Source organism: Lissotriton vulgaris, chromosome 2_1, assembly GCF_964263255.1.
Source record: "Lissotriton vulgaris chromosome 2_1, aLisVul1.2, whole genome shotgun sequence".
NCBI classification, from domain to species: Eukaryota; Metazoa; Chordata; class Amphibia; order Caudata; family Salamandridae; genus Lissotriton; species Lissotriton vulgaris.
Genome location: NC_141687.1, coordinates 736766873 through 736792809, shown reverse-complemented (window position 1 = coordinate 736792809; position 25937 = coordinate 736766873).

The window sequence follows — 25937 nt, the reverse complement described above, 5'->3', positions numbered from 1 at the left end:
TCGGCGACGGCCTTCATTCCCCTGTGGAGGTTGGCTTTGGCGGTGATAGGGTCTTCAGTGAGGGAGATGATCAGCTGGGTGTCATCAGCGTAGGAGATGATGTTGAGGCTGTGCTGGCAGGCGACGTGGGTGAGTGGAGCCATGTAGATATTGAACAGCGTTGGGCTGAGAGAGGATCCTTGTGATGCGCCGCAGATGATCTCAGTGTTCTTGGAGCAGAAGGGTGGGAGGCGGACGCTCTAAGTTCTGCCGGAGAGGAAGGATGTGGTCCAGGCCAAGGCCTTCTCTTGGATTCCAGCGCCATGGAGGCGAGTTGTTAGGGTGCAGTGGCAGACCGTGTCAAAGGCGGCTGAAAGGTCCAGAAGGATGAGGGCGGCTGTTTCTCCTTTGTCCATCAGGGTCCTGATGTTGTCGGTGGCGGCAATGAGAGCGGTTTAGGTGCTGTGGTTCCTGCGGAAGCCGGACTGGGATGGGTCCAGGATGTTGTTGTCTTCGAGGTATCGGGTCAGTTCTCTGTTGATAATTTTCTCTGTGACTTTCGCCGGGAACGAGAGCAGGGAGATGGGACAGAAATTCTTGAGGTCCTTGGGTTCCGCCTTGTGTTTCTTCAGTAAGGCATTGATCTCGGCGTGCTTCCAGCTTTCCGGGAAGGTTGCAGTTTCGAAGGAGATGTTGACCATTTTCTGGAGATGGGGGGTGATGGCTCTGCTAGCTTTGTTGAAAATATGGTGTGGGAATGGGTCAGACGGGGATCCGGAGTGGATGGAGTTCATGGTCTTGATGGTGTCTTCGTCGCTGACGTTGGACCAGGCGATCAGGCGGTTGGTGGCATGGTGGTCGCAGGGGTGGTGGGCTCGGCGGTAAATGTGAGGGTTGTGGCAGTGAAACTGTTGTGGATGTCGGCGATCTTGTGGTGGAAGAAGTTGGCCAGTGAGTCGCACAGGTTTTGAGATGGTGGAATGTCGTTAGTGTTGGAGCTGGGGTTGGAGAGTTCTTTCACAATGTTGTGTGCATTGTTGTCTGGGCGGTCCTTGAAAGCGGTCCCCTTGGCGGTCCTGATGAGTTGGTGGTGTCTGCGGGTGGCGTTCTTGTGGGCTGTGTAGCTGTTTGGTGTTCGTTCGCTGAGCCAGTTCTTTTCCAGTTTTTGACAGGTGCCCTTGGAGGTTTGGATGTCTTCGGTGAACCATGTAGCTTTCTTGGATTGGTGTCAGTACAACGCGATGTTTTACAACGCGTTCCGTTACAACGCGATTTTTACATCGCAAATACCATTACAATGCATGCCATTACAACGCATGGCATTACATAGCAGATGGTATTACAACGCATACCATTACATCGTAAGTATTGGTAAGTATATCTTTTTTTAAAAAAATGTAATAAAGTTAATTAAATTAATTTAAAATAATAAAAATAATATAACATTATTACAACAGTAATTAATTTAATTATAGTAATTGAAAATAATATAATTAATGATATATAAAAAATTTATAAATAAAAAATAATATAATGTAATTAATTACAATAAATATAATTATAATTTAATTAAGTTATAAATAATACATAATATTATTATAATTAATAAAATTAAAAGAATTTAATTAATTAAACATTTTTAAATAATATAATTTAATTGTAATCGTTTAATACAATTAAATTAATAATTGTAAATATTGTTATTAATTTAATTAAATTAAATAAAATTAATTTAATTAATTTAATTTCTATAAAGTCGTAATACCCCTGTACCCCAAAACCCAAACCCTGCCCTAAAACCTAAAAACACCCCTGTACCCCAAAACCCAAACCCTGCCCTAAAACCTAAAAACACCCCTGTACCCCAAAACCCAAACCCTGCCCTAAAACCTAAAAACACCCCTGTACCCCAAAACCCAAACCCTGCCCTAAAACCTAAAAACACCCCTGTACCCCAAAACCCAAACCCTGCCCTAAAACCTAAAAACACCCCTGTACCCCAAAACCCAAACCCTGCCCTAAAACCTAAAAACACCCCTGTACCCCAAAACCCAAACCCTGCCCTAAAACCTAAAAACACCCCTGTACCCCAAAACCCAAACCCTGCCCTAAAACCTAAAAACACCCCTGTACCCCAAAACCCAAACCCTGCCCTAAAACCTAAAAACACCCCTGTACCCCAAAACCCAAACCCTGCCCTAAAACCTAAAAACACCCCTGTACCCCAAAACCCAAACCCTACCCTAAAACCTAAGAACACCCCTGTACCCCAAAACCCAAACCCTACCCTAAAACCTAAAAACACCCCTGTACCCCAAAACCCAAACCCTGCCCTAAAACCTAAAAATACCCCTGTACCCCAAAACCCAAACCCTGCCCTAAAACCTAAAAACACCCCTGTACCCCAAAACCCAAACACTGCCCTAAAACCTAAAAATACCCAAACACCCCAAAACATATACATCAGTACCCCAAAACATATACTCCTATACTCATACTTATTTTTAAAAATACTTAAATTAATATATTTAATTTATAATATTTAAAAACGAAATAATTTTTTTTTATAATTAATAATAATTAAATCAATAATAACATATTAAATAAAATAAAAATAAAAATTAAATACTTACCAATACTTACGATGTAATGGTATGCGTTGTAATACCATCTGCTATGTAATGCCATGCGTTGTAATGGCATGCATTGTAATGGTATTTACGATGTAATAGCTGCGTTGTAACAGCATTACGTTGTAAAAGTTCCGTTGTAACGGTAACACACCAGCTTTCTTGCTGGAGTGGTTGGCGACGGGGGTCCTGAGTGGAGCGAGGGTGTTGGCGCAGTCGTTGATCCACTGTTTGAGTTTGAGGGCGGCGGTGTCAGGGTCGATGGGTCTGGGGGTGGTCTCAGGGCGAGGGTGGTGATCAGTTGGTCTTCAGTGACCTTGCCCCAGCAGCAGCATGGCATCTGTTGGGTGCGGTGCTGCATGGTGGGCTTCCTGAAGGTGAATTGGACGCATCTGTGGTCAGTCCAGTGGGGTTCGGTGGTGTGGTTGAAGGAGACGTGGAGACTTGCGGAGAAGATGGGGTCAAGCACGTGTCCAGCGGCGTGGGTGGGTGTTGTTACGAGCTGTTGGAGTCCGAGGTTGGCGAGGTTGTCAATTAGGGTGATGGTGTTTGCATCGTTGTTGTCCTCGAGGTGGAAGTTCAGGTCCCCGAGGAGGATGTAGTCCGTCGAGGTGAGGGAGTGGGTGCCGATGAGGTCGGCGATGGAGTCGCTGAACTGTGGTCGGGGTCCGGGTGGTCTGTAGACGAGTGTCCTCTGAGGGTGGTGTTGGGGTCGGTGTGTATCTGGAAGTGCAGGTGCTCCGCGGTGTTGAGGGTGTCGTCGGTGTTGGTCGAGACTCTGATGGTGTTCTTGAAGATGATGGTGATCCCCTCTCCCACTCCGTTGGTGCAGTCTCTGCGGGAGATCTTGTAGCCTTCTGGGATGGCGATGGCGATGTCTGATGCTGAGGTGGTGTTCAGCCAGGTCTCCGTCAGGAAGGTGACGTCGGAGCGGCTGAGTCGAGGAGGTCCCAGAGTTCTATGGCATGTTTGTGAGCGGAGCGGGCATTGGGGAGGATGCATTGGAGGTGGTTGGGAGCTTTGCTTGACGGTTTGGCGGGCTGGATGCTGGTGAAGCTGCAGTTCCGGCAGGTGAAGGGCCCATGGGTGCGCTTCGGTGTGGCCCGGTAGCAGGCGTGTTCTCGTCCGGGGTTGAGTGCATGGAGGGTGCTGGCGCCATAGTGCAGTCAGGTGCAGGGGTGTCTCCGGGTTCCAGGGGTTCTGGCGCTGGCGAGGTCCAGGAGCGGATGGGCGCAGACGGGCTTGCCTTTGGCGCGCCTGCTGCCCGCGGCTGTGCAGCGGCCGCCATAATAAGGGGAGGTGGGAGGGAGGAGCAGCTGGGTGGGGGGGGCAGGCCAATGGGAGCGGGGGGCGAGGCCGCCGGGACGCAGTGGCGGGAACAGGACCGGCGAGGGGGGAACAAGCACGGGCAAAGGCAACAAAGCAGCCAACAAATCAGGCACTAAGCAACAGGCACAATTGAAATACGGGCAACAAATCAGGGCATTAAGCAACAGGCACAAGCAAAATACAGCACAGAGTAACAGAGAAGAAAAACAGTAGCGCGGGCAGACACAACCCTATGGGCCAACCACTGGCCACCAGGGATGAGGCGCAGGTGGCAGCCTGCGGGTGGAGGTGGGCCTCGAACACCCTCAGCAGAGCAGCTGGGCACAGGAGCACAGGCGCAGTCGGGTGGAGCTGCGCGTCGTGGGGGGCGACCTGCCTGAAAACAGGGTCAAGGGCTTATGATCCCTGTGTAAATTATACTGTGATTGGTTTATTCATGATTAACATAGTAGATTTACTGGCAAGTCCCTAGTAAAGTGCACTGTGTGTGCTTAGGGCCCGTAAATCAAGTGCTATTAGTGGGCCTGCAGCACTGATTAGGCCAAACACAGGAGTAGCCCTGAAAACATTTTTCAGACCTGCCACTGCAGTGTCTGTGTGTACAGGTTTCAACTGCCATGTCGACCTCACAAGTGAACCCCATTGCCAGGCCCAAACCTTCCCTTTTACTACATGCAAGGCAACCCTAAGGTAGACCCAAGGTAGCCCCAAGGCAGGGTGTAGTGTATTTAAAAGGTAGGACATGTACAGGTGTGTTTTACATGTCCTGATACTGAAATAGTGTTTATTTCATTTCTCACTTTTGCAAGAGCTATCTCCCACATAGACTATCATTGGAGCAGACTTGTAACCTCTTGCAAGTGTAACTTACAATTGGGAATAGATAGAGATTTGGAATGTGGGATCCATCTACTCACAATTTAGCAATATAGCTCTTAGTGAAGTTGTTTTTTTAAATTGCATGATTGAAAATGCCACTTTTAGTAAGTTTCAGGTAATAGTGCTCCAACACCCTGACCTCTGGGCTGTCCAGTGCCTACCATAGTGCTGCTTATATGTATAAAAAGGAAAGGTATGGACCTGGCAAAAGGTTTATTTTGCCACATTGACATGGCAGTTTAAAAGTGTATACACATGCTGCAATAGCAATTACAGGCACTAGGCAGATGTAGTGTCACTTTACTAGGGACTTAGAAGTAAATTCCATTTGCCGATTGTGGATAAGCCAATGTCGCCATGTTTTAAGGAGTTGTCACCGGCACGTTAGCACAGGTTTGCAGTGGTAAAGTGCACAGAGTCCTAAGTCCAAGAAAAACAAGTTCAGCAAATATGTAGGAGGAAGGAAAAATGTTGTGGAAATGCCACCCTGAGAATCACATGTCTAATAATATTAAATAGTGACATTACAACCTGTGTCATTGAAATTCCTGTGTATATTTGTTGAAGCAGTAATGAACACTTGTGCTATCTTGTGGTGATACAGAAGTGACACTGAAGGTCTGTTGTTAAACTGCTACATTAGGTTTCATATGCACACAATGACAATTTAGGGAACAGCTAACAGTGGGCTGATGGTGAGCAGGAAAGATATTGCTTGGCTGCTATGGAGAATGAATTACGCATTCTATAGAATGTGTAAAAGTCCATTCTCCTACAGTAAAACTCCAGATTTTTTCTTTGGTTACCTCCTTGTTTTTGACCTTCACTGCCATTACTAACAAAACCTTATTGCAATACACAACAGCTTCATCCCAGTTATAGCCGAACTGTTAAACTGTAATGGATATTTAGAGAGTAGGACATGGGGTTCGATTTAGTTTGGCTTATACAAACTCTCGGTCCTCCAGTCCTATTTTGAGTTGGCTAAGCAGCCAGGTTTATGCCGACAGATTAAAATTACTCAGTCTGTGTAAACTTTCATCTGATGACCTGAGGGAGTACTGACCATTGGAACTAAACCATATGGTTGTCCACCCTATTTGAAGTGGGTGATTGGATGACTTACTGTCTGTCATCACCCAGATTATCCTGGCAGAGAGGGCAGTAAACATGAAAAATTACCCATACAGCACAATACAAATGTTCTAAGGTATGTAGTGCTAGAGGCACTCCTGTGGTCTGACACCCTGTGATGACCTTTGGCTACCATTATTTTAATTGATTTTTTGGTGTGTTATTTTATCCTAGCCTGAATGTGCAACGTCCTGCATATGCCTTGTTTCTCTTAAAGGTTTCTTTCTTTTAATCTTGCAGTCTTTCAGTGGGGGCTGTCATGGGGTTGGACCGCCTTGTCAAGATCAGAATGTGAGGGATGTGCATTTGAAAGCATGCTAGAGAGAGGTGTCAAATGTATTGGTAGGCCTCAAAGTGCAGTTTTAATAAGCAGTGGTGCACAAATGTGCATTGTGTTGTACATTGAGAGATGAAGTATGTGATGCTATAAGCAGTGTTGTACGAATGTGCACTGTGTTGTACCCTGGGAAGAATTGTTAATTTCTTACTATTGGTGTGACATGGTCTCCTGTCATCCTGAACTCTGACTCTGCCTGGCTTGAGCTTTATCTGCACGCACAGACACACTTGCAAGTTGTTTGGGTTAATCATGTTCAAGGACTCTTTTGTGAGAGATTGTTTAATGTACCCTTGAAGGCTTTTGTGAGCTTCGTTAAGATAAAGGCAGGAAAATGCGAGAATGTAAAGGGGACGTGGGAACTCCTTCCTGCTGTGGAATGCTTGTTTGGAAGCTGGCCAGTCCCAGTAAGTTTCCTTGGGCAGGGAGGAAGACTCTTGAACCTTCTAGTGTGTGTTTTGAGTCTAAAAAGCTGAGGATTGTTAACTTAGAAACTGGGATTTTGGAAACCGAATGGGGACGGACGTGTCTACTTCGGTACAGTGGAACCCTGGTTACTGAGGCTCTTATTCCCGACTGTTTAATCCTTCGGTCAGGAGTGGGCTATGATGCAGTGTTTGCACCAGGTGAAGTGTTCAGTTTTGATTATTGCCATTATGATGCGTGGTTCCAGTGGCTGTGATCATTTGAGGTGTTTGAGTTTTGATTAATGCCAGTGTGATGTGTGGCAAGTGGCTTTGATAATTCGAGGTGTTTTCTTTGTGATGTGTAAATGAGTCAGAGTGCACACCCAAAGAAATAATTTGAAGAAGTCAGTGAATATATCTTCCTTATCTCTTGCTCTGCTTGAGTCTTATCTCATATTATTTGCAGCTTGTATTTCATATCCATGCATTTAACTGTTGCATTTACCAAGTGTGTTATTATTGCTTGTTAATAAATATATATCTCTATGTGTATTTGAATGTGATTCATTTTGGCATCTGGGAAAGCCTTTCTGTTAGAGAGCATTGCTTAAATTAAAAACCCACGCCTTAGTCTAAAAAGAGAGTCTTTCAATTTTGTAAACTAAAACACTTTTCTAGGTGTTTTTGTGTTTTATGTCTCCTGCTTCGCCGTGTTTGAGCCACTGTGTGGGCGATTCTGTATTCTCTGAAAGGCAGAGCAAGACAAAGGTTATGGGGCCATTCATTTTCTATTCTTTTTGAAAAGCAAACTCCTGCTTTTACAGTTGTTTTTGGAAAAGAAAAACATTTCAAAAGTTTGGTGTAGGTATCCATCATGATTGATGAATGCGCATAAAACTTTTAAATGTTTTTAATGAACTGCCATGATGACAGTTACAGGGTCAGAGGTTAACTCTAAATGTGTAGGGTGGAGTAAAGGCAGGGTGGTGGATGTAATCCAGGTGCTGTCCTGATTGCCTTTACTCCATCCATCAAAGTATAAATCGTGCCCTAAATAAGGAAAACATACTATTCAGCAGTAATAAAATTACCACTGGTTATTAACTATCTCCGTTTCTGTGGAGGACCACAAACAGACCTCTGCCACCAGTCCACCAGTGGATATTGACCACTTTATATTACTCCAAGCTAATAAACTAGTGAAACCATCTGATCAGGAGAGTGAGATCACATAAAGAAGGTAGAGAGAGGAGTGTTCATAAAAAAAAGAATATCATGAGATCTAGGTTTGCACCAAATCAAACCTCTTTAGATAAATTTGGGAATAACCACATAAGTCAAACATTGGGAATCGGCTTGTTTGAGAAAAAGTTATGGTTGCTGTCAAAAAAGCTTGAAAATGCTCCAATCAAAATGAAAAAATGTAAACACCAATGTAGACTTCGCGTTAGCAGAAGTCCACATTTTCAATGTTTCTTGGATTGAAATTAGGAAGCTGAATTTGCTGGGTTTGGAAGATAATCCTACTCCGGGTAAGAGCGCTAGGTAAGAGAATAAAGCCCTTCTGCTTTGCTATCAGAATATTTTGACTGTCAGACTCATGACCAAGAAGCAAGCCATAAACCTTGAAACATGCAGCCAGCTTTCCATTAAAAAGAAGTATTTATCGTGACTTCATGAGTATATGTAATTCTTCTAACTGAGGAAGCTACTGAAGATTGCTTTATGGATTATAACAGGGTCTCACACATGTGCACTTACCACTCTCAACAGTGGCCTTGAGATGAGCTGTGAGGCCAGTATCTATCTATCTATCTATCTATCTATCTATCTATCTATCTATCTATCTATCTATCTATCTATCTATCTATCTATCTATCCTCTTTCTAGCTCTAAAATTATAGCGTTTGCTAATTATTAATTCCTTAAATTATTAATATCCATTACTTTCAATAGCATTTAAAACATTTTAAAATATTAATACAGATGGTTGTTTTTTAAATTTAGTTTTTGAAATTTTATTTTTAATTTAAATAAATATATTTTAAAATGTTATTATTTAATCCGCATTATAGCCTAATGTGTCAAAACATTGTATTTTATTAATTATAAATTTGAAATATATATATATATATATATATATATATATATATATATATACATATATATATATATATATATATATATATATATATATATATATATATATATATATATATATATATATATATATATATTGATTTCTCATTAATATTTTATAATAAAACTTTCAGACATTTTCCTAAACTTTACCATATGGAGATCTCCATCCCGGTAGAAGAGACCTCAGTCTATGTGAAAAGTTCCAAGTAGTAGCTTTGCAATGATAAATCTTGGTGTAAAAGACTCTGCCACGGGGCGGGAACTTGGAAGAGTACACTCAGGATTAACTTTACACTCACAAATGACAATAGCAATGTGTTAAATGACTCCTAGAAAGGAATACATGTGAGTAAATCTACACATATAAATGTGCTTTTGTAAAAGGGGCCTGTTGTGCTCTTTCCATAATCTGTAACATATATTTAGGGCACTGCAGGAGATAGATTGGCTAAGGGTGGAGATAAAGTGAATCCGCACTGTCTAGGATTGATGCTTTATTACTGATTGGTATCCTGTGCTAATGTGGACCTCGTTTACCAACTTGTTTACTATTTGAAAACCTTCGTAGAAAGTAACATATCTGTATACATTCACTTCCCAAGTGTGGAAATGCCGCTGTTATATGTTTACTGCGATACAAAAGGGGATGATGGATGGAGCGTTTGAGCAAATCAAACGCTCACCCCCTGTCAACTGATCTGGGTTCAATCCATCACCATTCTTTAGCTCACTCCGCCACCCCAGTTCAGACATGGGCATATGCAAATCAGTCTGACCCTGTGCCTCATGGGAACAGTCCAGCCCGAACTGCCAAAGCCATGTCTTCCCTGGACCAGAAACAAGCACCTGGGACCGGTTTCTCGCATTTCAGTCGTCATCAGCCAGGCTAGCTTGAATCCAGTGGCAAAGTGAGCAAGGGACTCACGTATGAGCATACCTTGCCAACTTAGGGAGAACAAAGCGATACAAAAGGGGATGATTTGTATCACGTTATATGTTTATTTATTTATTTTATTTTTATTTTATGTAGTTTGTAGAGCGCGCAGCTACCCCCGAAGGGGTGTCCCGGCGCTAAAATCCAGAGTTACCAAGGGAAAGGGGGAGTGAAGCAGGAGGAGCAGTGGAGAGACTAAAGTCCGGAGAAGAGCCAGGTTTTAAGTTTGGCTCGGAAGATGGATTCAGAGGGACAGAATCTCAGCTCAATTGGAAGGGAGTTCCACAATTTGGCAGCAATGACACTGAACCCTCTGCCACCAGTTCTAGATAATCTAAAACGGGGCGAGATCAGGAGGCGGAGGTCATTAGATCTCAGGGCTCTGGTGGAGCGGGATATCGAAACCCGTTTTTTCAGATAAGTAGGTCCGCAGTCGTTGACGGCTCGATAGGTGAGGGTGAGGACCTTGAACTGAATGCGGCTAGCCACTGGAAGCCAGTGGAGTTCCCTCCGATAAGCAGAAACAGATTGACGGTACGGGATATTACCGATCAGTCTGGCTGCAGCATTCTGGACAATCTGCAGCCGGCCTATCAGGTACTGGGGGGCACCAGCATAGAGGCTATTGGCATAGTCCAAGTGGGACGTGATGAGGGCTTGGGTGACTGTACGGCGGGAATCCAGGGGGAGATAGGGAAGGATTTTTCTGATCATGCGCAGTTTCATGAAGCAGGCGGAGGTGACTTTATTAACCTGGGTTTTGCATGACAGGGAGTCGTCAAATTGGAAACCTAGATTCCGAGCCGAGTGAACGGGGGACGGGGCGGGATCAAGCGCCGTGGGCCACCACCAAGAGGAGGGGGTGGAGGTTTTCTGATTAAAAAACAGAACCTCCGTTTTGTCTGCATTCAATCTGAGGTGATTCGCGGTCATCCAGACACTGATGTTGTTAAGGCATTGGCGAAAATTGACGAATGCGGAGTCCGAGTGGTCCCTGAAGGAGAACACCAACTGTGTGTCGTCAGCGTAAGAGACCACCCTGACTCCGTAGGACTCCACAACGTCGGCCAAGGGGGCAAGATAGACGTTGAAGAACAGGGGGCTGAGGGCGGAGCCTTGCGGCACCCCACATGACAGAGGTTTTTTCTCAGACTTGAAGGGACGCAACAGTACCCTTTGACTTCTAGATGAGAGGAAGGACTCGATCCAGCTGAAGGCAGTGCCACCAATGCCTATCTGCTTAAGTCGGTCAAGGAGGATGGGGTGAGAGACCGTATCGAATGCTGCGGACAAGTCGAGGAGAACCAACATGGCCTCCTCGCCCCTGTCCACGCATTCTCGAATTGTTTCGGATACTTCCAGCAGGGCCGTCTCAGTGCTGAATCCGGCTCTGAATCCGGATTGTGATCCATGCAGCAGAGAATGGTTTTCTAGGTATTCCGTGAGTTGCAGCTGCACGGCTTTTTCCAGGACTTTGGCGGGTTTAGGAAGAAGGGAAATGGGACGATAATTAGCAAAAACAGTGGGATCAGCGTCTGCTTTTTTTAGAATAGGGATCACCAAGGCCTCCTTCCAGGTGGTAGGGAAGAAGCCATGGTGAAGGGAGGCATTCCAGATGGAGAGGAAGGGGCAGGCGAGTGAAGGCGCCAGTTCTCCGATGATTTTTGCGGGGACAGGATCAGAGGGGGCACCGGATTTGCAGTGAATAAGTAGTCTGATAGCCTCGTCCTGGTTAAGTTTGTTAAAAGAAAGAAAGGACGGTGACTCTGGGGGACTAGTGGGAAAAGGCAAGGTGACAGGCCCTGTGGGGAAGGAGACACAGAGTTTGTTAATCTTTTCGAGAAAGTAGTCTGAGAGTCCCTCGCAAAGAGCCTGACTCGCGGTGTTCTGAGGAGCCCTGGCCGGAGGGTTAATAAAATCTTTAACAATGCTAAAGAGCGTTTTAGATGAGTTTTTAGCTTTATTAATTTGAGAGGCAAAGTGGTCTTTCATCGCGCTTTTTTTTTGTTTAAGGAATTTTTTTAGGGCAGTTCTATATAGAAGTTTGGCTTCGAGGTCATAGTTTAATCTCCACTTGCGTTCGAGAGCCTTGCATCTGCTTTTCTCCTCCCGGAGAGAGGTGGAAAACCAGGGAGCAGAGGGTCGCGACCTAGTGGAGGTGATGATTTTCTGGGGGGCGATAGAATCAATCGCTTCAACGAGGGTAGTATTCAGCCTAGAGACATTTTCATCAATGTCCGAGGAGAGGTACTCCGACTGAAAATGGAATAACGGGTCCAAGGTGGCACATGTAACCTTGTGCCACTTTCTTCCCAACTCCTTCCTTGGGGCCATAGGGGCAGATTTTCGTCCCAGGGTAAGAGAGAAGGGAATGAGGTAATGATCAGTCCAAGTAAGAGGGAGGGGCGGGAGGACAGTGATAAGTGGAAAATTGGCGAATATGAGGTCCAGAGTGTGGCCAGCCACATGAGTGGGACCTACAACTAATTGCTTGAGATTGAGGCTATCCATAGTTTCCAACAGGTTGGTTGCCTTCACACAGAGCGGATTGTCTATGTGGAGGTTAAAATCGCCCAGGACAATGAAGTATTGGTGTTTAAGAGATAAGTCAGCCAGTTGGTGGACGAGGGCAGTGAGGGAGGGGGAGGTGGCGGGGGGGGGATTATAGACTAATGTGCCAGCCAGGATAACTGCCGCAGAGTCGGAAATGGAGAAGTACATGGCTTCAATTGTACCAATGTTGGTGAGTTTGGTAAAAGTCAGCTGGAAAAGGGATTTAAAAATGACGGCTAGACCGCCTCCAGACTTACCACCAGCCCGGTTCAAGCATTTTATATCATATCCTGGGGGAATAGCCAGATAGATATCCGGAGAGGAGGAGTCTGTGATCCAAGACTCGGTGAGAAAGAGAATATCCCATTCATCAGAAGAGATGGACATCCAGATGTCATTGGCATGCCGGGGAAGAGAACGGCAATTAATCAAACCTGCTTTCAGGGTGCGCTGATTAGAGGAGGATAGCTGTAGCGGGGGACATGGAGAGAGACAAGGTTGGCAGGGCGGAAGAGTGAAATTGCATTGCGAGCAATGGTAATGAGCGGTCTCCAGGTGGTTTGGGATGCAGCGAGAGCTGGTCAAGCAAGGGCGCGTATTAAGTAGGTGAAGTTGGGTATGGGTCCAGCAGGTGCGGACGGGGCTAGTGGAGGAGGCAGGGGGACTGGCCCTGGGCCCGGTCCAGGCCCGGACGGGCCCAGACGGGCTTGCCTTTGGCGCGCCTTCGGCGCGCTGACGGCGCGCCCGCTGCGCCCGTCCGCTGCGCTTCCTAGCAAGACACATCTTTTTATGTCAGTGTGAGAGGAATCATGGGGGTGTGGCCAGCTGAGGTGGGCGTGTCCGCCGTGGCGCCTCGCCCTCAGTAATGGCGAAAGGTAGCGTTCGTTGCAGCGCTAGGAGCGCTGTTTCAGTGCACAGGGAAGTGATATTAAAAGTACAAGGTATCACACAACAATATTTTTAAAAAGAACAGATTCACTCCCGGCTTCCGCCTCAGGAGACTCCCGGATTAAAGTGACGCGCTTTCCAGCTGCGCGCACTTTATAGTGTCAAGAGGGGGCGTGGCCAGCTGAGGTGGGCGTGTCCGCCGTGGCACTATAGATTTAATGGATAGGTTATGGCAGTAAAACCTTTATGAACAATTTTATTAAGTATGTTTACTTGATAAAATTGGTTGATAGTGTACTGCTTCCTGCATTCACTGGCTAAGTATGTTATAGCTGCGTCGAAATGCACAAATATTTTCTTTTGTTGTTACCATGTCTCCTCATCTCTGCTTGTTCACATTCTGACATTTTAAAAGGAAGGTAAGTCATTAGATAAAGGATAACATTTCAAACCAAAAATGTGTGCACATATTAGTAGGCTGTTGTGCAACCTTAATAGACATATAATGCTTCTTACAATGTAAGAGAGCTCGTAATCACTCTATAATATATTGTTTTTTTCTTATTATAGCCAGGTTCTGATGTTAGAACGAACGTATAAAAAGAAAATGACGCAACTGAGCTTGAATGTAGCACTATGCGCGTAGCAGCAGTTTTTAAAATAAATTGTCACTTCAAAGAGATAGTGCTTGGGGCAATGTTCCAGGTTCGCTCCGTGTCTCTGGGAAGGAATGCAAGCTATCCAAGACAGCCTGCAGGAATGGATGGACACCGTCCATCAAAGACTCCATGTGGTCACTGAACTCCTTTGTGACTAGCAATATCCCTATAATGTACAAAGGGGGTATTTTATCCTATGGCATTTAATATTTTCTACTGCATATACAAATTTGACTTTAAACAGACATGTTTAACCCCTTAGCTGCCCCCACTCGAGTGCTGAGCCCTTTTTTTGACTATTTGGGGTAGTTCACGCTCAGAGCTACATAACTTTTTTCCACATAAGGATTCCACCCCAAAAATGTTGTCCTTTTTTTCCAACCTCAGAGGGATTCTGAAATTACCCAGGGTTTGTGTATTCCCATGGAAAAAAAACAGAAAATAGGCAAAATGCAGGCACATTTTGAGTTTTTTGGGAAAAATTAGAAAATATACTAAAAATAAAAGTGTCTGTTTTTTTTCCTAAAAAATGAATCAATAAACGATTTGCTGTGCTAAAGTCATCATCTTCCCAGCTTTTAGGAACATGCAGAGCTAAATAAAAAAAAAGTTTCTGCTTAAGTTTTAGCATTTTTCAAAGAGGTAGCCAATTGTTCCTATTTTTTATGCTCTCAACTTACTTCCAATTTGTGGTGGAAACCAGTGTGAAACCCAGGATGGTGGTTTTCTGCTCCAGGGACGACCTGGCCGGCATCTTTTTGTGTTGCATTTTTACCCTAAGTGGGAAGGACCTGGCCTGGTAGTTCTGGCTGGACTATTCCCATGGGGAACAGGGTCAAGGCTGATTTGCATATGCCTGGGTCCAAACTGGAATGGCGTGATGAGCAAAATAACGATGGATTAAATCCAGTTCTGTGACTGGTGGTGATGTTTAACAATGTTCAACATTCTGCCCATCATCATTTTGTATTGCAACCAATGAGTGATTCAGGGAAGCTATAGATTTCAGAAAAGTAGATAGACTTGCAAATTCAGCAATGGGTTATATGAGTAGATCCCTTCCGGGTTTCCCAAAGAAACTAACTTGTGAAATAAATAAATATTGAAATTGAGTAGGAAAAAACAGCCATTTGTGACAACATTTTCATCTACAACTTTTTGTCATGATGACTGATTTACAAAAGCAATATCCCACTAGACACATTCAGTTACAGAGATATGTAGGATTGGTACATCTCCAAGAACTCAAGGTACCCAAGCAAACAACTGAGCTGCATCAGGCAATATTTGTTTTATTGTGTACCGAGTATAGACCAATTCATATGGTTAAATATGTACACTGGAAAATGGGTATCAAGGAATCTTATCTATTTCTACAATCAATCAATCAATCAATCAATCAATCAATCAGAGTACTTGTAGAGCACGCTACCTACCCATGAGGGTCTCAAGGCGCTGAGGGGAGGAGGGGGGGGGGGTGCTGCTACTGCTCGATGAGCCAGGTCTTGAGGAGTCTTCTGAAGGCGAGTAGGTCTTGGGTCTGCCGTATGTGGGTAGGGAGGGTGTTCCAGGTCATGGCGGTGAGGTAGGAGAAGGATCTGCTGCCGGAGGTCGTTCGTTGGATTCGGGGGACAGCGGCGAGGGTGAGGCTGGCAGAGCAGAGCTGGTGGGTGGGGGTGTAGAAGCTGAGTCTGCTGTTAAGGTAGGCTGGTCCGGCGTTGTGGAGAGCTTTGTATGCGTGGGTGAGGAGCTTGAAGGTGATCCTCTTGTCGATGGGGAGCCAGTGTAGGTCTCTCAGGTGGAGGTGATGTGGCTGCGGCGGGGGACGTTGACAATCAGTCAGGCAGGGGCGTTTTGCATGCGTTGTAGTCGTCATAGGTGTTTGGCTGGGATTCCTGCGTAGAGTGCGTTGCAGTAGTCCAGTCTGCTGCTGACGATGGCCTGTGTCACCGTTCTTCTTGTTTCGGTCGGGATCCACTTGTAGATCCTACGGAGCATGCAGAGGGTGTTGTAAGAGGAGGAGGAGACAGCGTTTACCTGTTTAGCCATGAAGAGGGAGGAGTCGAGGATGAATCCTAGGTTGCGTGCATGGTCGGTGGGTGTTGGTGCTGTCCCAGTGTGGTCGGCCACCAGGAGTCGTCCCAGGCTGAGGGGGTGGGTCCGAGGATGAGTACCTCCATCTTGTCCAAGTTCAGCTTCAGACGGTTGCTCCTCATCCAGTCGGCGACGGCCTTCATTCCCCTGTGGAGGTTGGTTTTGGCGGTGTGTGGGTCCTTGGTGATGGAGAGGATGAGCTGGGTGTCGTCTGCGTAGGAGATAATGTTGAGGTTGTGATGGTGGGTGACTTGTGCGAGGGGGGCCATGTAGTTGTTGAACAGCGTCGGGCTGAGGGATGAGCCCTGGGGGATGCCGCAGATGATGTCGGTGGCTTCGGATCGGAATGGTGGGAGGTGGACGCTCTGGGTTCTGCCGGAGAGGAAGGATGTGGTCCAGTCAAGGGCCTTCTCTTGAATTCCGGCTTCTAGGAGGCGTGTCTTTAGAGTGCAATGGCAGACCGTGTCGAAGGCGGCCGACATGTCCAGGAGATAAGGGCTGATGTTTTTACCATTGTCTAGTTGGCACCTGATGTCGTCTGTGGTGGCGATGAGGGCTGTCTCGGTGCTGTGGTTTTGTCTGAATCCGGACTGGAATGGGTCCAAGATGTTGTTGTCTTCCAGGTGGCGGGCCAATTGCCTGTTGACATTTTTCTCGATGACCTTTGCCGGGAACGGGAGCAAGGAGATGGGCCGGAAGTTCTTGGGGTCCTTGGGGTCTGCCTTGGGCTTCTTGAGGAGGGCGTTAATTTTGGCGTGCTTCCAGCTTTCCGGGAATGTCGCTGTTTTGAAGGAGATGTTGATGACCTTCCGTAGTTGGAGTGCGATGGCTGAGTCTGCTTTGTTGAATACGTGGTGTGGGCACTGGTCTGACGGAGATCCTGAGTTGATGGAGTTCATGATCTTGTGTGTCTCGTCGTCATTGACGTTGGACCAAGAGGTCAGGCGGATGGCGCTGGTGGTGTTCACAGGGGAGGTGGAGTCTGCCATAGTCGGGCGGTTGTGGTGTTGAAGCTGTTGTGGATGTCAGCGATCTTGCGGTGGAAGAAGATGGCTAGTGAGTCGCACAGTTCTTGTGAGGGTGGGATGCCGTTGGCGTTGGCGCTGGGGTTGGAGAGTTCCTTTACGATGCTGGAGAGCTCTTTGCTGTTGTGTGCGGTGTTGTCCAACTGGTCTTTGAAGGAGGATCTCTTGGCTAATATGATGAGGTGGTGATGTCTGCGGGTGGCATCCTTGTGGGCTGCGTGGTTGTCCGGTGTGCGTTCGTGGAGCCATATTTTCTCCAGTTTCCGGCATGCGCGTTTGGAGGTCTGGAGCTCGTCGGTGAACCAGATGGCTCTCTTGCTGGCATGGCTGTTGGAGGGTTTCTTGAGCGGGGCGAGGGTGTCTGTGCAGTCTTCGATCCACTGTCTGAAGTTGCGGGCTGCGGCGTCTGGGTTTGTGGGGTCAGTGGGTGGGTTCTGGGCAAGGGTGGTGATCAGCCGATCTTCGGTGACTTTGCTCCAGCAGCGGCGAGGCAGCTGTTCGGTGCCGTGGTGCGTGGTTGGTTTCTTGAAGGTGAAATGAATGCTGCGGTGGTCTGTCCAGTGGAGTCTCTGTGGTCTCTGTGGTGTGGTTGAAGGCGACGTGGGTGCCTGTGGAGAAGAGGGAGTCCAGCATGTGGCCAGCGGCGTGGGTGGGTGCGGGGATGAGTTGTTTGAGGCCGAGGTTGGCGAGGTTGTCGTTCAGGGTGGCGGAGTTGGCATCGTTATTGTTCTCGAGGTGGAATTGCAGGTCCCTGAGGAGGATGTAGTCCGTGGAGTCGAGTGCGTGGGTGCTGGCGAGGTCGGCAATGGAGTCGCTGAACTGAGCCCCTGGTCCGGGGGTTCAGTATATGAGTGTTCCTCTGAGGGTGGTCGGTGTGGATCCGGAAGTGCAGGTGTTCGGCGATGTGAAGGGTGAAGTCTGCGTGGGTGGCGACCTCGATGGTGGACTTTTGGACGATGGCTATTCCTCCTCCGGTTCCGTTGGCGCGATCCTTGCGGGTGATCTTGTAGCCGTCCGGGATGGCTATGGCGATGTCAGCCGCCAAGGAGTCGTTCCATCAGGTCTCGGTCAGGAAGGTCACATCAGGGGCAGAGGTGTCGAGCAGATCCCAGAGCTCGATGGCGTGTTTGCGTGCAGTGTGGGCGTTGAGGAGTATACAGCGGAGGTAGTTGGGTCCAGTCCTTGGGGGTTTGGTGGTTCTGTCGCAGGGGAAGCAGAAGAAGGGTCTATGGGTCCGTTTCGGGGTGGCTTGGAAGCAGGTGTGGTTTCGGCCGGCGTTGAGTGCGTGGAGGCTGCTTGCGTCATAGTGGAATCTGGTGTCGTGACGTACGCGGGGTCCAGGGGTTCTGGCACTGGGCGTGGTCCTGGCATGACGGGCGCAGACGGGCTTGCCTTAGGCACGCCTACGGCGCGCCAGCGGTGCAGCCGCACAGCTGCCGCCATCTTAAGGGCATCTGGGAGGCTGGGAGGGAGGAGCAGCTGGGAGGCGGGAGGCGGGAGGCAGGGGAAAGAGAATGGGTGTGGGGTGGTGGGGCCACAGGGGCAGCAGTGGTGGGCAAAGAGAGAGCAGTGGGCATAGGGGGGTGAGGAAAACAGTGCCCAGGGATAGGCAGGAAAACCAACTAAGGGTGCAGGGCACAGCGCTGGTGGAGCTGCAGCGGGTGGGGAACCACCTACCTGGCAAGGTCAAGGGTCCAAGGGTACAAGATGTGGAGCTTAGGAGGAGTGGTTATGTATATCTCTGAATTTGTGGGTACCCATTCTAGCATGTAATTTAGAGGGTGTTTTTCAAAATGTCTTCCTTCATATACACGTGCTTGCATTTGGAAGGCACAAATGCAGGGAAATCCACTTGGTAATAACACATGTTCTACTATTCAATGCTTCTGCATGTCACCCAAAAAAAATGGTACCTCATTTGTGTGGGTAGGCCTAGTGCCCATGACAGGAAACGGCTGAAATCCCAAACTGGATATATATATTTGTGTACTCAAAATTGGCCCTTTTTTAAAAAGTGGGTAGCTGTGGATTTTGGGCCCTAGTTCAGCCGGCACCTGGAGAGACCTAGCAAACTTACACAATTTTGAAAACTAGACACTCTGTGAAATCCAGGGTAGGGTGTTTTTTGTGTGGCTCTCCCTAAGTTTTGTTTACCCAGAATCCCATGCAAACCGGATACCTTGACTAAAAAAATGTTCTCATATTTTTGTGATAGAATGTTCTGGAATCGGGGGGGGGGTGTAGGAGAGTAGGGTCTGGTATCCTATGGTCACCCCAAATTTTTGCTTTTTGCTTCACTGGTTTATGACTTAATGTGGCTGTGGGCCTGCTAATCAGACCCACAGCCTGCTGTTCTCTCTCTAAATTACTGCCAATGCACTTTAGGTGCATTACGAATTGGAACTGGTTCACCTTATTAGCCCCTGTAGTAGTGTACCCTAGGTACCCAGGGCATAGGTGTTTCCAAGGCGGATGTACCATGTTACAACGCATACCATTACAACTACCTACTATTACAACGCGACCATTACAACGCATACCATTTCAACGCATAGCGCTTTGAGGTGCTGGATAGTGGTAAGTATAATTTACAATTCTAACTCCAGTCCCCGTGGACACTAGGGAAGGTGTTGGATAGTAAATTATACTTATTCCCTATCCTAGAGCGCCCCCCAGCGCAATGCGTTGTAATGGTATGCGTTGTAAAAGTTGCGTTGTAATAGTAGGTAGTTGTAAAAGTTGCGTTGTAACAGGTGTATACCTTCCAAGGCCTACCAGGGGCTGCAGCATGTATTGTGCCACCCCTGGCCGGGCCTCCATATTTGACACAACTGGCTGATCACTCAGCTGGGGTAAGTTGGTGTAATCACCTCTTGCTTAGGTACAGTATGCCTGTGCCTAACCCTAAACTGGACACATATGTTCCTATCAGCCACTCCTATGGAAGGCCTCATCAATCCTGGAGGCAGAGTGCTTGGGAATATGTGGGATGGTGCTCTAGCATGAGCTGAGCCTGTCTGCAGCTGTCGGGAACCACTCCCTAAGCTGTTCCGAGATATTGCCATACCATATACTCTTAAGTGCATTATAATCCTCGTGGTTAAATGCTATCTTTGGTTTGGCTTTATCAAAACATGTCGAGTAAGGTGTCATACGAATTGGAATACTATCCCCTGGACAGTTCTGTTGACGGGGATAGCATTCCACCCTTCTAGAGGGACACGACATGTGCGTAGCCTTAACCCCGGTTAAAGTTAACCAGAGCCTCAGCATCACAAAATGGATGCTGCCACCACAGACACGAGTCTGGCCTCCTGCTGCTGACCGAAACTCGGCAGATGGTGGCCTGGACAAAGGGTTTCCTGCCTTTGGAGGTGCGAGCACCACCCCAGACAGGGTTTTGTGTATTGGGTAGGACAGGGCTGAATAGAATCAGACATGCCCGGGGCACACAAGGTGTCAAGTCAAGTCATGGAATTTGTATAGCGCACTACATACCCAGAGGGTTTCAAGGCGCTTAGGAAGGAGAGGAGGGTTACTTGTCAAATATCCATGTTTTAAGTTGCTTTCTGAATGCTAGGTGGTTCTGGGTAAGGCGAAGGTACGCGGGGAGTGAGTTCCATGTTTTGGCAGCCAGGTAAGAAAAGGATCTGCCTCCCATGGTGGTCTTGTTGATGCGAGGTACAGTGGCGAGGGCTTGGCTGGAAGAACGTAGTTGGCGGGGGGGGTGTAGAAGGACAGTCGTGAGTTGAGGCAATCTGGTCCGATGTCGTAGAGTGATTTGTGTGCGTGGGTAAGCAGACGGAAAGTGATCCTCTTATTGACGGGTAGCCAGTGGAGGTCTTTAAGGTGACCGGAGATGTGTTCGTTGCGTGGGATGTCTAATATGAGCCTGGCTGAGGCGTTTTGGATTCGTTGGAGCTTCTTCTGGAGTTTTGCGGTAGTACCTGCGTAGAGGGTGTTTCCGTAGTCCAGTCGGCTCGTGACCAGAGCATGGGTGACTGTTTTCCTCGTTTCGGAGGTGATCCAGCGAAATGTTTTCCTGAGCATGCGAAGAATGTTGAAGCAAGAAGAGGAAACGGCGCTGACTTGTCTGTTCATTGAGAGTGAAGAATCCAGGATGACGCCTAGGTTTCGTGCGTGGTCTGTCGGGATGGGTGCTTTTCCGAGGGCTTCTGGCCACCAGGAGTCGTCCCAAGCAGAGGGGGATGTACCTAAGATGAGGACTTCTGTTTTGTCCGAGTTCAGTTTCAGACGGCTTTGTTTCATCCATTCGGCAACTTCTTTCATTCCTTCGTGTAGGTTAGTTTTGGCGGTGCTGGGGTCATTGGTGAGGGAGAGGATCATTTGAGTGTCGTCCGCGTAAGAGATGATGTTGAGGTTGTGTTGGCGTGCGATGGCCGCGAGGGGGCTCATGTATACGTTGAAGAGGGTGGGACTGAGTGAGGATCCTTGTGGTACGCCGCAGATGACTTCAGAGGCCTCGGACTTGAATGGAGGAAGGCGGACTCTCTGGGTTCTTCCGGTGAGGAACGAGGTGATCCATTCAAGTGCTTTTCCTTGGATTCCGATGTTATTGAGGCGTTGTAAAAGGGTGCTGTGGCAGACTGTGTCGAATGCTGCAGAGAGGTCAAGGAGGATGAGGGCGACTGTGTCTCCATTGTCCAGTAGAGTTCGAATGTCGTCTGTTGCTGCGATGAGGGCGGTCTCAATGCTGTGTTTTGCTCGGAAGCCAGATTGTGAGGGGTCGAGGGATTTGTTGGCTTCGAGGAAGGCGGCGAGCTGGTTGTTGACAGCCTTTTCGATGACTTTGGCCGGGAATGGAAGAAGCGAGATGGGGAGGTAATTTTTGAGTTCGGTGGGGTCTGCTGTTGGTTTTTTCAGGAGGGCGGTGAGTTCAGCGTGTTTCCAGTCTTCCGGGAAGGTGGCGGAGTTGAGGGAGCAGTTGATGACGTCTCGGAGGTGTGGTGCTATGACGGAGTCTGCTTTGTTGAATATGTGGTGAGGACATGGGTCTGTGGGGGATCCTGAGTGGATGGAATTCATCAGCCGGATGGTGTCCTCAGTGGAGATTGGGTTCCAGTTGTTAAGGGTGTTCACGGGGGGAAGATGAACAGCAAATGGTGGGGTGGGTTGGTTTCTGGGTTGGTTGTCAAAGCTGTTGTGGATGTCTGCGATCTTGTTGTGGAAAAATGAGGCTAGGGAGTCGCAGAGGGCTTGAGATGGGGTGATGTCGTTGGAGTTGGCCGAGGGATTGGAAAATTCCTTGACGATGTTGAAAAGTTCCTTGCTGTTGTGGGCGTTGTTGTCAAGTCAATCTTTGAATGCTGTTTTCTTGGCTTTTCGGATCAGTTGGTGGTGAGTGCGGGTGGCGCTTTTGAAGGCGTCCTTGGTGCTGGTGGTTGGGTCTTTTTTCCAAGTCTTTTCAAGGGAACGGCAGAGTTTCTTGGACTTCTTGAGATCATCGTTGAACCATGAGGCCTTCTTGCTGCCAGGTTTGCTTTGACGTTTTTTCAGTGGTGCTAAGGTGTTGGCGGTGTTGGATAACCATAGGGTGAGGTTGGCGGCGGCTTCGTTGGTGTCAGAAGATAGGGCTGGGGGGTTTCGAAGGAGCGATGCGGAGATTTGGTCCGTGGTGATTTTGTTCCAGTTTCTTTGCAGGGTAGGTTGGAGGAGTATGTTGGGTTTTGGTTTGTTGTAGGTGAAGTGAACGCAGCTGTGGTCAGTCCAGAGGAGGTCCGTGGTGTGGCTGAAGGAGACATGGTTGCTGGAGGTGAAGATTGGGTCGAGTGTGTGCCGTGCATAGGCCAGTCCAAGCCGGTCCTGGGACTTTCCAGACCCAGGGCTGGCGAGGAGCTGGACAAAGGAAAGGGGGTGTAACCGCCCCCTTCCTGGTTCCTCCCAGAGGAGGGACCTAGTAGGTGATCCACCCCTCAGATTGGGAATAAGAGTGGGAGCAGTGCCATTGCACAGGAGATCATCCTGAATCAACTTGAAACTAAGAAGACGACTGGACTTCGACATTCTGCTGCTCAGAAGACTGAAGAGAATCTCCCTTGTGGCCTAGGAGTGGCCACCCTGTGAACACAGGCACCAACCAGCAACTCGACGTCTGCTTTGCCGCCGCCTCCTGCCAGAGCCCGAGCCCGAGCCCAGAGCCCGACAAGAACCAGACTCCCAGACCTCTCAGAGCCCGATCCACAGTCCCTGCAAAGAAGGGACCGTGGAGGCACCGAGTGACGTGGGACCGGACCTCTTGGAAGACACTCCAAAAGCTGACTGCGCAGCTTCTGAGGTATCCTCGACGTTGTGCTTTGGGGACTGAGAACCCCCACCATCGAGCAGCCCTTGCACCGAAGATCAGCCCCCCAGCATCTCAACGATCTGCGTGGGGCCCTTTTGCATTGTGCCACTCGACGCGCCATCCCGGCCACTAGCCACGTGGTCAGCGGCCATCTTGGCGACAAAACCGACAAACTACACAGTGGGTCTGGTTGCTCTAGACTCACCCAAGCTCCTGTGAAAAGGAGCACTCGCTCTGACCTTGCTGGTCCGAGTGTTAAGCATCTTTTGATTCCTGCGTGGCTTGCATTAGCCAAGGCCTGTTTACTCCGATCAGGTCGCCGACACCGCCAACAGCGAGAAGCCTGCGTGGGACAGCTCGTGACCGACTCCTGGACATCCTCGACCCCTGGTGTCCACGTGACTGCAGAGAGAAGCTACCCAACAACGCCTGTTTGCACCCGACATCGCCTGGCTCCAATCTGGTTCCACGGTAGTCACTGGCTAGTGACTTTGAGCATTGTCCCCTCTGCTTTCAGGTCTTCACATCTTCAGATCCACCCTTGGATCCACCGGAACTCTTCCCATCGAGCCGCCTGCAGCATTTTCAGCTCCAAGCACCATCGACCAGCAAGACGAAACCCGACACTACTTCGACCCTGTGCACCCGCTTCCTGTGGGTGAGGTAACTACGCTCCGCCAGTGTTCCTACACTGGTACACATCTCAAGGGCGTGTGTCTTAAGTTTCAGCGTTCTAGGTCACTCGGAAGGTTCCTAACTCTTTAACTTTGTACTTTTTACGCACCATAGACTTTACATTGGAAAGTGCGTGCACTTTGAACACTGCACCGAGCCCCGCGGGCCTTTCTTATACCACTTTCTTAGTATATGGTTTAGGTGGCCCCTAGGGCTCATCCATATTGTGCAACTTTTGTGTATTTTAAACTGTCTTGTGATTTAACGCTTGTGCTTCTGTGCTCATAAAGAGTCCAGGGGATTTGATAGTTAATAAATCAATATATATTTTAAATATATATCTGTGTGGTGTCCCTTTCATTTGGTATTCAAGGGGGTTGTGTATGGTATTACAGCTGGCTTCACATGCCTTTCAGAGTTTAGCCTAAGACTGCTTTGTCCACGTTACCACTAGGATAACTGGTCTACAAGGTTGAATTACAATCAATCATCATAAGGGTTGCTTGGCATGGTACAAAGTGATCACTAAGAATTAGTGAGCATTATATACCAGGCCAACTTCTCACAGGGGGGGTGGACACACTTCTTTCCACCCACCACTCCCTCAAGTCTCTCCAAAAAATGGTACCACACTTGTCTGGTTAGGCTTAGTTCCCGCAACAGGAAACCACCCAAAATGCAACATGGATACATAAATTTTTCCACTCAAAGCCAAACCTTTTTTTCGCAAAGTGGGTAGCTGTGGATTTTGGGCTCGAGCTCTCACACCACCTAGAGAAATCAAGCAAACATGCAAATTTTTTAAAACTAGACACCTGGGGAAATCTAAGGTGGGGTGACTTGAGTGGCTCGCGACAGACTTTTGTACCCAAAATTCCTTGAAAACCTCAAACCTTGACAAAAAACATATTCTCCTCAAATTTCTGTGATGGAAACTTCTGGAGTTTGGGGGGAGCCACACACTTCCTTAGCTGTGGAGTTTGGGACCTAGCTCAGCTGACACCTGGGAAAACTTAGCCAATCTGCACATTTTTGAAAACGAAACAATTAGGGGAGTCTAGGAGTACACGTCTGATGAGTCCTACAGGAAGTATTTTTACCCAAAAGCACTTGCAAATGTCAAAATTTGGTGAAAACAAATGTTCACACTTTTCTGTGACAGAAAGTTCTGGAATCTGCAGAGAGCCACACATTTCCTACCACCCTTAGGCCTAGATGTAGGTAATAGCAAATTACCGAATGGTAAAGACCGAATTTTACCGATTCGGTATTTACTATTCAGTAATTGCTATGTAGGTAAAAAATTCAGAAAAAATACCAAATCGGTAAGATTCAATTACCGAATCAGTAAAATTACCGATTTTACAAGGGGGATGGGGTGTCACTTTGACACCCTGTTGCACCCCTGTTACTGGATTGTGTTCCATAAGACACACATACATGCCCTTAGGGCATGTTTGTGTGCCACATGGAACAGGTGTACATGCACAGATGTGCATGTACACTGGAATTCGTTATTTACCATGTAATAGTATTACATGGTAAATAACGAATCGGTAATGGCCTGTGGCACTGTTTCCAGTGCCACTTACATCTGTATTTACCTGTTCGGTAAATTTACCGATTCGGTATTTTACAGAATCGGTCAATTTACTGAATCGGTAAATATACCGATTCTGTAAATTAAATGCCACCTGCATGTCAATTCCCAAATACCGGTCGGTAACGTTACCGACCGGTAATTGGCGACCTACATCGGGCCCTTAGTTACCAAATGTCTCCTGATAAAAACGTTACCCCACTTGTGTGGTGGCCCACAAGACCAGGGCACAAAAAGTCCCTACAGCGGTACATTGATAGATAAGCAATAGGGGTAGCTAAGGTATTTGAGGCCATGCTGTGGCACCACCTTTGAAAACCTGTGAACTATGGACATTTTTGAAAGCTAGACAACCAGGGAATTCCAGG